Source organism: Tupaia chinensis, unplaced genomic scaffold, assembly GCF_000334495.1.
Source record: "Tupaia chinensis unplaced genomic scaffold, TupChi_1.0 Scaffold149922_1, whole genome shotgun sequence".
Classification (NCBI taxonomy): Eukaryota; Metazoa; Chordata; class Mammalia; order Scandentia; family Tupaiidae; genus Tupaia; species Tupaia belangeri.
In genome coordinates, this window is record NW_006209766.1 from 314291 (window position 1) to 326319 (window position 12029).

General features: G+C 45.7%; 1 protein-coding gene across 1 annotated transcript in view; it reads left to right on the forward strand.

Moving 5' to 3' along the window:
- The window catches only part of WTIP (WT1 interacting protein), a gene marked incomplete at its 5' end in the record, with an annotated part of 23855 nt that overhangs the window by 6340 nt on the left and 5486 nt on the right, over positions 1–12029 (forward strand). The window lies entirely within an intron of this gene.

Here is a 12029-nt window from a genome sequence, read left to right on the forward strand (position 1 = left end):
GGCGCCAGCGCCCTTTGTGGAAACCCCTATCCAAAAAAAAAAAAAAAAAAAAAACATGTCTTGGGCTCAGCAGATGGCATCATGGTTATGTTGCTGGACTCCTACGTAGTCGACTGTGTTTTGAGTCTGGTTCCGTGATTTTAAGTCTGGTGGCTTAAAACTTACACCGGGCGTGTGTGTGTGCATCCCCAAAATCCCGAGAGGGGAATTGGAGGAGAAGGGATTGTGGCGTGGCCATTCCCCCAGGGGGTGATTTCTTGCTCTCTGTCTCTCCAGCAAGCACAGGTGCCCTATTGCAAAAAAGTCTCTACAAAGAAAAGGTATGTCATGACTTTTCTGACCACCAGGAAAGTTAACTTCTCGCTGTGTCTCATTTATATGTTGAACGTTACTGCTGGTGTGGGTGTGCAGGAAACAACGTGGTACACATAGGGTTCAGGACTGTCTCTGGTTTGAGCATCCCCTGGGGATTTTGGAACCCGTCCTTCGTGGATACGGGGAACGATGGTAGCTATGATCCAACCGCCCTAGTAAGTCTACACTCCTGATTTTCCCACTGTCCATTCAGACTTTGCCCCTAAGCAGGCTTCTTTTACTTATTTGCAATCCACTTCTTAATTTTTTATCGTGTTGGTGCTAATAAAGTCTTAAATAGTCTTAAATAGTTCTGAGAAACTCGTTTTGCCATAGCAACTAACCATTTGTCTTTGATGTTCCATTCTCCAAGGCAGTCACTTAGTATTTAGCAATTTTTTTCTAGCAGACATCTCTCTATCTCTAATAAGCATATCATACTGTTTCATTTTCTAAAGCTTATTTATTTTATTCATAGCGGAGAGCACACATGAAAGGGAGAGGGCGGAGGTCCCCTTGACAGGGTCTTCCATGTCATGCTCACCTTCTTCCACCCCTCCAGCCTGTTAGGATCTTTGGTGTGCATGCACCCAGTACTTTTTTTTTTTTTTTTTGTCACAGGGTGCTCGTGTTCGCTGGAGAGAGAGAGACAGTGAGAGGGAAAGTGAGAAAGCAACCTTTAGGGGGGATGGCCACACTGCAATCCCTTCTCCTCCTACAATTTTCAGCACACATGCACATGTGCCTGGCGTGATGTTCAAGCTGCCAGGTCCAGGACTCAAACTGCAGTGGAAGTCCAGCACCTTAACTACCACATCACCTGCTGGCCTCACACCCAGTATGTTGTGAGGTTGACTCAGGATCTATGAGTTGGCAATGTGGCCGCTGGCAGTGCAGTTTGGCACACCGCTGCCTATACCACTGAAGTTAGGTCTCCTGTGTTCCTCTGTATATTAGCTTTAACTGTGGTCTACTTACTTTTGCTGTGATAATGAGGAACAGGTTCTTCACCTGTTCCCCCTTCTCTCCTTCCTTCTCAGTATACCCGTATCACGACTTTGGTTAAGGCACTAACTGAGTTTATATTACTATAGTGATGTACATATCCATTGCAGGGGTCGGCAAGTGGCGTGGTGGTTAAGGGTGGAGTTCTGGACCTGGCAGCCTGTTTTCTTGTTTTCCATCTCTCTCTCGCTCTCTCTGTCCCTCTCTGGTCAAATTAAAATAAATAAATGGAATAAATAAAGCTAAATAAAATAATTATTTTTTAGAGGTTTTTGCTACTGGGTGCCTGTGCTAGCCAGAAAGACAGAGAGACACAGAGAAACAAAAAGTGAGAAATCACCTCCCGGGGGGATGGCCACACTACAGTCCCTGCTCCTCCATTCTCCTCTCGGGATCTTGGGCACGCACGCACACGTGCCTGGTGTGAGTTTAAGTCACCTGGTCTGGGACTCGAACCGCAGTCGACTACATGGGAGTTCAGTGACATAGTCATTATGCTAACTGCTGGCCTCAAATGAAATAATTCTTTTTTTTTAGAGCAGTTTTTTGCTATAAGGCGTGTGCGCTCGCCAGAAAGACAGAGAGAGACAGAGAGACAGAAAGTGAGAAATCACCCCCCGGGGAGATTGCCACACTGCAATCCCTTCTCCATTCTCCTCTCAGAATCTTGGGCACACACGCACGCGTGCCTGGTATGAGTTTAAGCCACCAAGTCCAAGACTCAAACTGCGACCGACGACATGGGAGTTCAGTGACATAGCCATTATGCTAACTGCCGGTCCCTTAAATGAAATAATTTTTTTTTTTTGAGAGGTTTTTGCAATAGGCTGCATGTGCTCGCTAGACAGACAGAGACAGAGAGACAGAAAGCGAGAAATCACCCCCCAAGGGGGATGGCCACGCCGCAATCCCTTCTCCTCCATTCTCCTCTCGGGATCTTGGGCATGCATGCACACGCGCCGGGCGTGAGTTTTAACCCACCGGTCTGGGACGCGAACCACAGTCGACTACGTGGGAGTCCTGCGACATAACCATTACGCTAACTGCTGGTTCCAGTGAAATAATTCTTAAAAAAATAAATATTCACTGCAGAGCCAAGAAGCATATTGTGATTGATTATATCTACCTTGTCTTATAGTTTTTAATTTTCTTGGAAGTTTTCTTTTTCTTTCATTTTTTTCTTGTATTGCCTTGCTTTATCTATCTTTAGAGTTTCTCTCCCCAAATGTTCCATTATATTAGAAATTCTGCTGAGTTGCCAGTGAGAGTTCCTGGCCCCTTGTCAGTCTCAGTCAGTCGCCCTCTTGTCCCTCTGGAGTGCTAATTTCTTGTTTTCCTGTGTATACTCTCTGGACTGAATCTACTAGTTCCTGGAAGCTTTCAGCTGCAGATAACAGGGAAGCCTCTGAGGATATTTCAACTCTAAGAATATTTCTTGGCTCAGTCAGCTGGGGCCAAGACAGGAATGGCCTCACGACGGGATTGATCTAGTGGCTCAGGCCCTATGATTAGCTTGGCAGGGTTTCCCGTGGGTCTGAGTTTATCTTTAGGGCAGATTCTTTTGACCGTGAAATGTCCGAGGCATCTTGAGACTTCAGTTGGCATTCCACTGATCTGGAGAAAGAGGGAACATCTCTTCTGACGATTTTCTTGGAGTGAGGAAACTTCTAGCATGTCTCCTTAAATCTCTCTCTCTCTCTTTTTTAGTTTTTGCTATAGGGTGCATGTGTTTGCTAGAGAGAGAGAAAAAAATAAAAGAGGGAAAGTGAGAAATCACCTGCTCCCCGGGGATGGCCATGCCACAGTCCCTTCTCCATTCTCCTCTCAGGGTTTTGGGTTTGCATGCACATGTGTTCAATGTGTTTTTCAAGCCACTAGATCTAGAACTCAAATTGCTGTCATCCGTGTGGGATCTAGCTACGATAACCACCACATGACTTGATGGCCCTAAAATTAGTCTTTAGTCTTTTTAGAAAACCATTTTTTTTTAAGTGCCAGAGGATGCATGCACTTGCCAGAGAGAGGAGAGACTAAGCACCCTACAGTGGGGTATGGTTGTGCCACAGACCTTTTTCCTTCATGGCAATGCTTTTTTTTTTTTTAAAGAACTACTTACTTAATTTTATTTATTCATTCAATCATTTTCATTTTGACAGAGAAAGATAGACACAGAGAGAAGGAAAGTGAGAAAGCAAGCCACCAGGTCCGAGACTCGAACCGTGGTCAACCATGTGGGAGTGTCCAGCGCCTTAACCACCATGCCACCTGCTGACCCCTTTATGGCCATGCTTTTCAAACCACAAGGGCTGAGACTCGAGCTGCAGTGGGACAGGTGGGATTCAGCAGAGCTTAACTGCTGTGCTATAGGACCAGCCCTTTAATTGCATTGAAACACACTCTTTTCTTTCTTTATCATAGAGTGCATACATATGCATGTGTGTGAGAGAGAGAGAGATTAACACCCTCCATAAGGTCTAATCATGCTGTGATCCCCTTCTTCCAGTTCTCTGGTCTGTTGGATCTTGGGCGATTGTGCACGAGCCCAGAGTGTTTCAGGCTGATAGTTGAACGATAGTCCATCTTCTCTTGAGCAGTGCGTTACCACTATGCCATGGAGCTGCCGTATAATACTGATCCTTCTTTTTTTTTTTTTTTTAAATTGTAGAGTGCGTGTGCTTGCCAGCTGACTGGGAAGGTGCAAAATGGAATCTTTTGGGTGATGAAAATGTTGTACATCTTGATCTGGGATGATTAGAGAGAGAATGAGAGAGAAATCATTCCCCAGGGAAATGGCCATGCTGTAATACCTTCCCCTCCATTCTCCTCTTGAGATCTTGGGCACGTATGCATATGTGCCCGGTGTGATTTTCGAGCCACAGGGTTCAGGACTTGAACCATGGAGTTGGCTATGTGGGATCCAGCACCTTAACCTCCATGCCACCTGCTGGCCCTATAATACTAATCTTATTATATAGCTCAATATGTTTTACATATTAGACACTCCTATAATCGTCGCAGATCAAGATGTAAAGCATTTTCCTCTCCCAAAAGATTCCAAGACACCTTCGTAGTCAGCTGTCGATTGACTTTTGAGCTATTTCTAGAATTTGGCTATTATAAATAAAACCGTTACACGTTCTGGCGTTCTTGTCTGTCAGTGGACATTTGTACTCATTTCTCTAGTAGTGAAGTTGTTGAGTCATGAGTAGCAGATGCGCAACTTTTTAAAAAATTTTTGATTCTTGCCATAGGGTGTGTGTGTTCGCTGGGGAGAGACTGAGAGAGAGAAAGTGAGAAATTGCCTCCCAAGCGGGATTAGTCACACCACAGTCCCTTCTCCTCCATTCTTCTCTTGGGATCTTGGGCATGCATGCACATGCGCCCAGCTTGACCCTTAAGCTGCTGGGTACGGGACTCGAGCTGTAGTCAGCCATGGGGGAATCAAAGGCCTAACAACCATGGCACCTGCTGGCCCTGTGCAGCTTTTATTTATTTATTTTAATTTCTTTATTCCCATATTTAGAGAGAGAGCCAAGGAAGGCAGAAGAGGGAGGGACACTTCTAATGGGGTCTCCACTCCATCCCAGCCTCACCAACCTGGGTCTTGGACATGCTGCCACAGACCAGGCATGTACAGGGAAGACCTCAGAACACACACCTGAGACCTTCCCACGTGGCCTCAGCATGGTGCAGAGTGCATAATGGGGTGTCATGGTGACTGGCCTGTGCAGCCTTACTACGGACTGCTAGGCAGTGTTCCAGAGTAGGCCATAGAGTCCACGCGTCATGACCGGCCCCTAGTCCTGCAGCCAGCCAGTGTCATGGGTATGCCCAAGTAGGCTGGGACATGAATCCGGAGCCTTCCCTGCGACTTCCAGTGTTGTGCAGCGGTGTCCCTACTGCCTGTACTACTTCAGCCTCTTTTTTTTTTTTTTTTAATTTGCTGTACGGCATATGAGCTCACTAGAGGGAGAGACAGACAAAAAGTGAAAACTATCACATTGGGTCATTGGGAAAGTCATGACATGTTTTCACATAGAAAAATACGTCATCACTTTCCTGATGATCGAATAGAAAGTACCCCCTGGGGAGATGGCCACACCAGTCCCCTCTCCTCCATTCTCCTCAGGATTTCGGGCACTTATGCACACGTATCCACTGTGTTCCTCGGGCTGCTGGGCCTGGGACTGGAACCTCACAGTCATCCATGTGGGGTCCAGCTGCCTTCACCACCACACTGGCTGGCCTTTCTCTCTCTCTCTCTCTTTTTTTTTTAAGTTTGTTTATTTTTTTCCATGCAAGAGGGGCAGAGAAATAGATAAACACCCCCAACAGTCTACCTCCCGCCTCAGCCAGCTTGGATCACAGTAATTCGTGCAATATGGATTTTTAAAATCCGTGTTATTGCCGTGTATCAGTAGGTCACTCTTTTTTATTACTGAGAAGGAATCCCTGTATGAAAATACCGTAATCCGTGTATCCATTTGACTTGATAGATACTAGAGTGTACTGTGAACATTCTTGCATTCTTACGCAGTTCATTTTGTGGACATATGTTTTCATTTCTCTCGAATCCAAGGAGTGGAATTTCTGGGTCATAGGGTAAGTGTATATTTAACTTTATGCCAGACTGTTTTCCAAAGGAATTGTACCATTTTACACTCCCACAAAAATGTAAGAGAGTTGAGTTATTCTACATATTTGCCAACTTTTGGTATTTTAGTCTTTTTAATTTTAGCCACTCTAATGAGTGTGAAATGGAATTTTGTGGCTTTCATTTGCATTTCTCTGATGACTAATGGTGTTAAGCATCATTTTTTTTTTTTTTTTCCTTTTCAGTTTTGCTGTAGAGTGTGTGCTCACTGGGGAGGTAGAGAGAGAAAGAGAAGGTGAGAAAGTACCCCTCTGGGCGATTTCACCACAATCCCTTCTCCTCCATTCTCTTAGGATTTTGGATATGCACATCCCTGGCATGTTTTTCAGGCTGCCGGGTCTAGGAGTCGAACTGCTGTGAGCCATGTGGGATCCAGCACCTTAACCTCAGCGCCAGTTGCTGGCCCATCGTGAAGCATCTTTTTGTTGGTTTCTTGGCCATTAATATACCTCCCTCCTCCTTTTTATTTGGTTGAAGTCTGGTCAAGGCTTTTGACCATTTTTTTTTTTTGTATCTGGGAGCTATTTTTTTTTTTTTTACTAAGATTTATTTTATTCATCATTTTAAAAATATTGACCAGATAAAGACAGAAAGAGTGAGAAAGAGGGAAAGTGAGAAAGCAAGCCACCAGGTCTAGGACTTGATCCATAGTTGGCTATGTGAGAATCCCTCATCTTTTTTTTTTTTTTTTTGAGAGGTTTTTGCTATAGGGCGTGTGCGCTCACCAGAAAGACAGAGAGACAGAGAGACCGAAAGTGAGAAATCATCCCCCCCAGGGGGCATGGTCACGCCGCAATCCCTTCTCCTCCATTCTCCTCTCGGGATCTTGGGCACGCACGCACACGTGCCCGGCGTGAGTTTAAGCCACCGGGTCCGGGACTCGAACTGCAGTTGACTACATGGGCGTCCAGCGACATAGCCATTACGCTAACTGCTGGTCCCAGAATCTTTCATCTTCACCACCATGCCACCTACCATCCCCTGTCTTATTTTTGTTTTAATTTGCCAGAGGGCATGTGTATTCACTGGAGGAAGGAAGAGAGAGAAATGGAAAGTGAGAAAGCACTCCCTGTCTCTTTTGCATTTCTTCCTCCTTGCAGGATTTTGAGTGCGCACAAACACACGTGCCTGGTGTATTTTAAAACTGTAGGTCTGATACTCAAACTGTGCAGTCAGCCATGTGGAATCAGTGGCCTTAACCACCATGCCACCCAGGAGTTGTCTTTTAAGCAGTGTGCTGTAGGTGTTAACCTGTGTATATATTCTGAGTACAGATTCTTTGTCAGATGTATGTTTTGTGAATATTTTCTCTGAGATTTTAAGAATTATTTCCATTTATGTATTTTTAAAGATTTTTAAAACGATTTTATTTAACTTTATTTTTGTATTTAAATTTGACCAGAGGTGGGGGTGGGGGGGAGAGAGAGAGAGAGAAAGTGAGAAAGCAAGCTACCAGGTCCAAGACTTGAACCATGGTCAGCCATGTGGGAGTCCAGTGCCCTTAACCACCATGCTACCTGCTGACCCCAATTTTTAAAGATTTTTAGCCCTGGGAATCAGCAGTTACCATAATGGGTATGTCGCTGGACTCTCACGGAGTCGACCACAGTTCGCGTCCTGGACCCGGTATCTAAAAACTCACGCTGGGCGCGTGTGCGTGCATGCCCAAGATCCCGAGAGGAGAATGGAGAAGGGTTTGCGACGCGGCCATCCCCCCGGGGGGTGATTTCTTGCTTTCTGTCTCTCTGTCTCTGTCTGTCTGGCGAGTGCATGCGCCCTATAGTGAAAAACCTCTCAAAAAAAAAAAAAGATTTTTAGCCCTACGGTGTGTGCACTCATCAGAGAGAGACACAGAGAGGGAAAGTGAAAAATCACAAGCGAGATGGCCATGTCACAGTCCCTTCTCTATTCTCTCGGAATGTTGGGTGCTGGCATTCTCCAGTCTCCTCTTGGGATCTTGGGTGCACATGTGTGCCCGGTGTGATTTCCAAGCCACTGGGTTTGGGACTTGAACCACGCAGTTGGCTAGGGGGATCCAGCCTTTTAACCTCTGTGTCACTTACTGGCCCATATAACATTTTTCCCCCCCAAGTTTATTTCGTCCATGTATGAGAGAAATAGAGAGACAGTATTTCCAGTAGGGTTCTGATAACACTGTCCACCCTGGCCTCATCCAGCCCCAGCTTATGGGCACATGTGGATGCACCATACATTTGTGTCTAGAGGTCTCCGGACACAAACCTGAACCTTTCCCAAGTGTGTCAGCCTCACAGAGCATCTTGTTTTAACTCTGTACTACCATGTGAACCCCTTTATATAGCACTTTAAAATGGCATGCCAGTTCTACAAAACATGTATATATGTATGTATGTATTTATTTATTTATACATTAGGATTGTGATTGGGTGGTAATTGGGGAGAGTTAATACAACATTTGGAGCCAGGACAATGGTTGTGAACCGTGTCGGTCTCAGCCAGCAAGTTCACTTGCCACGGTTTTATGGATGCCCACAGACATGAGATTCCTGGTCAGAGACTCACAGCACCTCAGGCAGCATACACTTCATGTTTCCATCAGTTCTGCTTGTCCCAAGTCCTCCTGGGACTGCATGGAGTGGCTCAGGTAGATGTTGCACACCCAGTGGCTGTATGTCCAAGCTGAGGAATCCCGAGAATAGGGAGCCTCAGTTTTTTTTTTTTTTCTTAAGAATTATTTTATCAAACTTTAATGAATTTATTTAAAGAATTATTTAACTTTATTCATTTTTTGAATTTTATTTATTTATTTATTTATTTGGAGAGGTTTTGCTATAGGGTGTGTGCACTTGCCAGAAAGACAGAGAAAGGCAGAAAGACGGAAAGCAAGAGGCATGGCAACGTTGCAATCCCTTCTCCTCCGTTCTCTTGGGATCCTGAGCACGCATGCACATGCATCTGACGTGAGTTTAAGCCACTGAGTCTGGGACTTGAACCACGGTCGACTACATGGGAGTCCAGCGATATAACCATTACACCATCTGCTAGTCCAGTTTATTTATTTATTTATTTATTTTAATTCGACCAGAGAGGGACAGAGCAAAAGCACACATGTGAGGTGGGGGCTAGAGGGTGGGAAGTGAGAAAGCAAACCGCCAGGTCTGGGATTCAAAGCATGGTTTGCCATGTGGGAGTCCAGCAGCACCAACCACCATGTCACCTGCCAGCTCCTTTATTTATTTATTTTAATTTAACCAGAGAGGGACAGAGTAGGTGTGTGTGTGTGTGTGGCGGGGGCAGGGGGGGGGCAGTGAGAAAGCAAGATACCAGGTCCAGGACTTGAACCGTAGTTGGCCATGTGGGAGTGCAGCGCCCTTAACCACCATGCCACCTGCTGGCCCCCCAAGCCTCAGGGTTTTTTTGGATTTTTTTTTGGAGAGGTTTTCGCTACAGGGCGCATGCGCTCGCCAGCCAGCCAGAGAGAGACATAGAGACAGAAAGCGAGAAATCACCCCCCAGAGGGGATGGTCACGCCGCAATCCCTTCTCCTTCATTCTCCTCTTGGGATCTTGGGCACGTACTCACATGCGCCCGGCGTGAGTTTTAAGCCACCGGGTCCAGGATGTGAACTGCGGTGGACTACGTGGGAATCCAGCGACATGGCCATTATGCTAACTGCTGGTTCCCAAGCCTCAGTTTTTTATAATGTACTATCAGTAAAGCTTCCTGACACTTGTCCTGGCGGATTTTATCAGAGAGCAGAAAATCCTGCCCTCTGCTCCAGAGAGAGATGCCATCTCTGTTTTCCAAGGAATTTGCTCTACAGACTCCTACAAAGGATGATCCAGAGGACTGTCAGCCCTGTTTTCAAGATGCAGAAAAATGTGAGGGACCTAATAGAAAATGGTCTCCTGGCAGAGACATGTCTTAAAAATGGAAATGTAGGTCTCTTTGAATTCTCTCAGCAAAGTTTGGTTTTACAGTGCAAGGTCGTGCACGTCTTTTATTCAATTTAACCCTTAGTCTCTTAATATTTTAATTTTTATGCTATTATAAATTTAGTTTTAAAAATTATGAGTTCTTTTTTTAATTGTTCGTAGAGCATAAAGCTAATCTCTCCTACAACTTAGCTAAACTCACTTTTTTTTTTGAGAGAGATTTTTGCTATAGGGCATGTGCACTTGCCAGAGAGACAGATAGAAAGTGATAATCACCCCCCCTCCCCAGGGATATCGATGCACCGCAGTCCCTTCTCCATCTTCCTCTCAGGTTACTGGGTCCGAGACTCAAACTGTGGTCGGCCATGTGGGACTCTAGCACCTTATCCACGATGCTACCTGCTGGCCCCTCCTTTTTTTTAAAAAACAACAACAACAACAACTAAAAATGTATTTTATTTATTGAGGGCAAGAGAGTGCTAATAATAGAAGGTTATCTGCCACTTTATTAACTTTTCCAACGGGAGTCAGATTTTCTTTGTACACGTTGTGAGGTTCCCGATCCACTCATGAAATCCTTATCCAGGGAGAGCTGCAAGGTGGGTTCCTTCAGTGACCCTGTGGAGGACTCTAGCAGGAGTAACTGGTCGGCTCTGCCTCCTCCCTTCTCTTCTGCTTCCTGCGTACTACGAAGTAGCTGTCGCATGCAATGGTGAGGCCCGCGATTAGTGAAAAGAAGCTCCAGAAGCCCACACTGCCCTCTTCGTACTGTCCCGGTCCTTTATTATTTTGCCCACAGCCAGAGGCCTTCTTGATTTTCCAGAAATCCTGAGAACTCCTTTTCCATGAGTACCGTCAGGTCCTCCTTTGTCCAGTAGGCTTTGTCCTTAGCAAATCTGTGGAATGTAAATGTCCTATTTTGCATGGTGTGTTCCGTATGAGAGGTCCTTGGCAGGCAGGCAGGGGCCTAAACTCACTTCTTCTTTTTCTTCTTAAAGAATGATTTATTTATTCAGTTATACTTGTTTCTATCACTTTCTTTAATTCAACCAGAGAGAGACAGAGAAAGGGAAAGCGAAAAAGCAAGTTGCCAGGTCCGGGATTCGAACCGCGGTAGGCCATATTGGAATCTAGCAACTCCAACCATCATGCCACCTGCTGGCCCCCTTCTTTTTTTTTTTTAAGAATTATTTTATTTATTATTATATTAAATTTAGGATACACACACTCACCAGAGAGAGAAAGAGAGAGAGAGAGAGAGAAAGCAAGCAAGCAGGCTGCCATGCTCGAACCATGGTTGGCAATGTGGGAGTCCAGTGCTCCACCCATTATGCCACCTGTTGGCCCTTAAATTCACTTATTCTTATAGTTTTCTTTTTTTTTTTTTTAAAGAGATTTTTGCTATAACGCACGTGCACTCGCCAGAAAGACAGAGACAGAGAGACATAAAGTGAGAATCACCCCCCAGGGGGGATGGCCATGCCACAATCCCTTCTCCATTCCCCTCTCGGGATCTTCACCCCCCAGGGGGCATGGCCATGCCACAATCCCTTCTCCATTCCCCTCTCGGGATCTTGGGCATGCACGCGCATGCGCCTGGCATGAGTTTAAGCCACCGGGTCTGGATCTCCAACTGTGGTCGACTACGTGGGAGTCCAGCGACGTGGCCATTACACCATCTGCTGGTCCCATATTGTGCCTTCTTGAGCCTCTCATCCAGTGTTGAGTCCTAAAAGGGAAAGCATTTAGTATTATGTATAAAACACAATAGTTCGTCCTGTGGTAGCCGTCGGTTTCACATAGACATCCTTCCTCAGGCTCTCGTTTCTTGGTGGGTGTCCTCGTCTTCCTCCTGCCTCCAGTGGGGATGCCTCTCACAGCTCGCTGCTAGGTCTGCTGTGGCTCTTGTTTTGTTTTTTGTTTTTTTTTTGAGAGGTTTTTACTATAGGGCGCGTGTGCTCTCCAGAGAAACATAGAGACAGAAAGCAAGAAATTGCCCCCCAAGGGGGATGGTCATGCTGCAATCCCCTCTCCTCCATTCTCCTCTCGGGATCTTGGGCACGCACGCACACGCGCCCGGTGTGAGTTTTAAGCCACTGGGT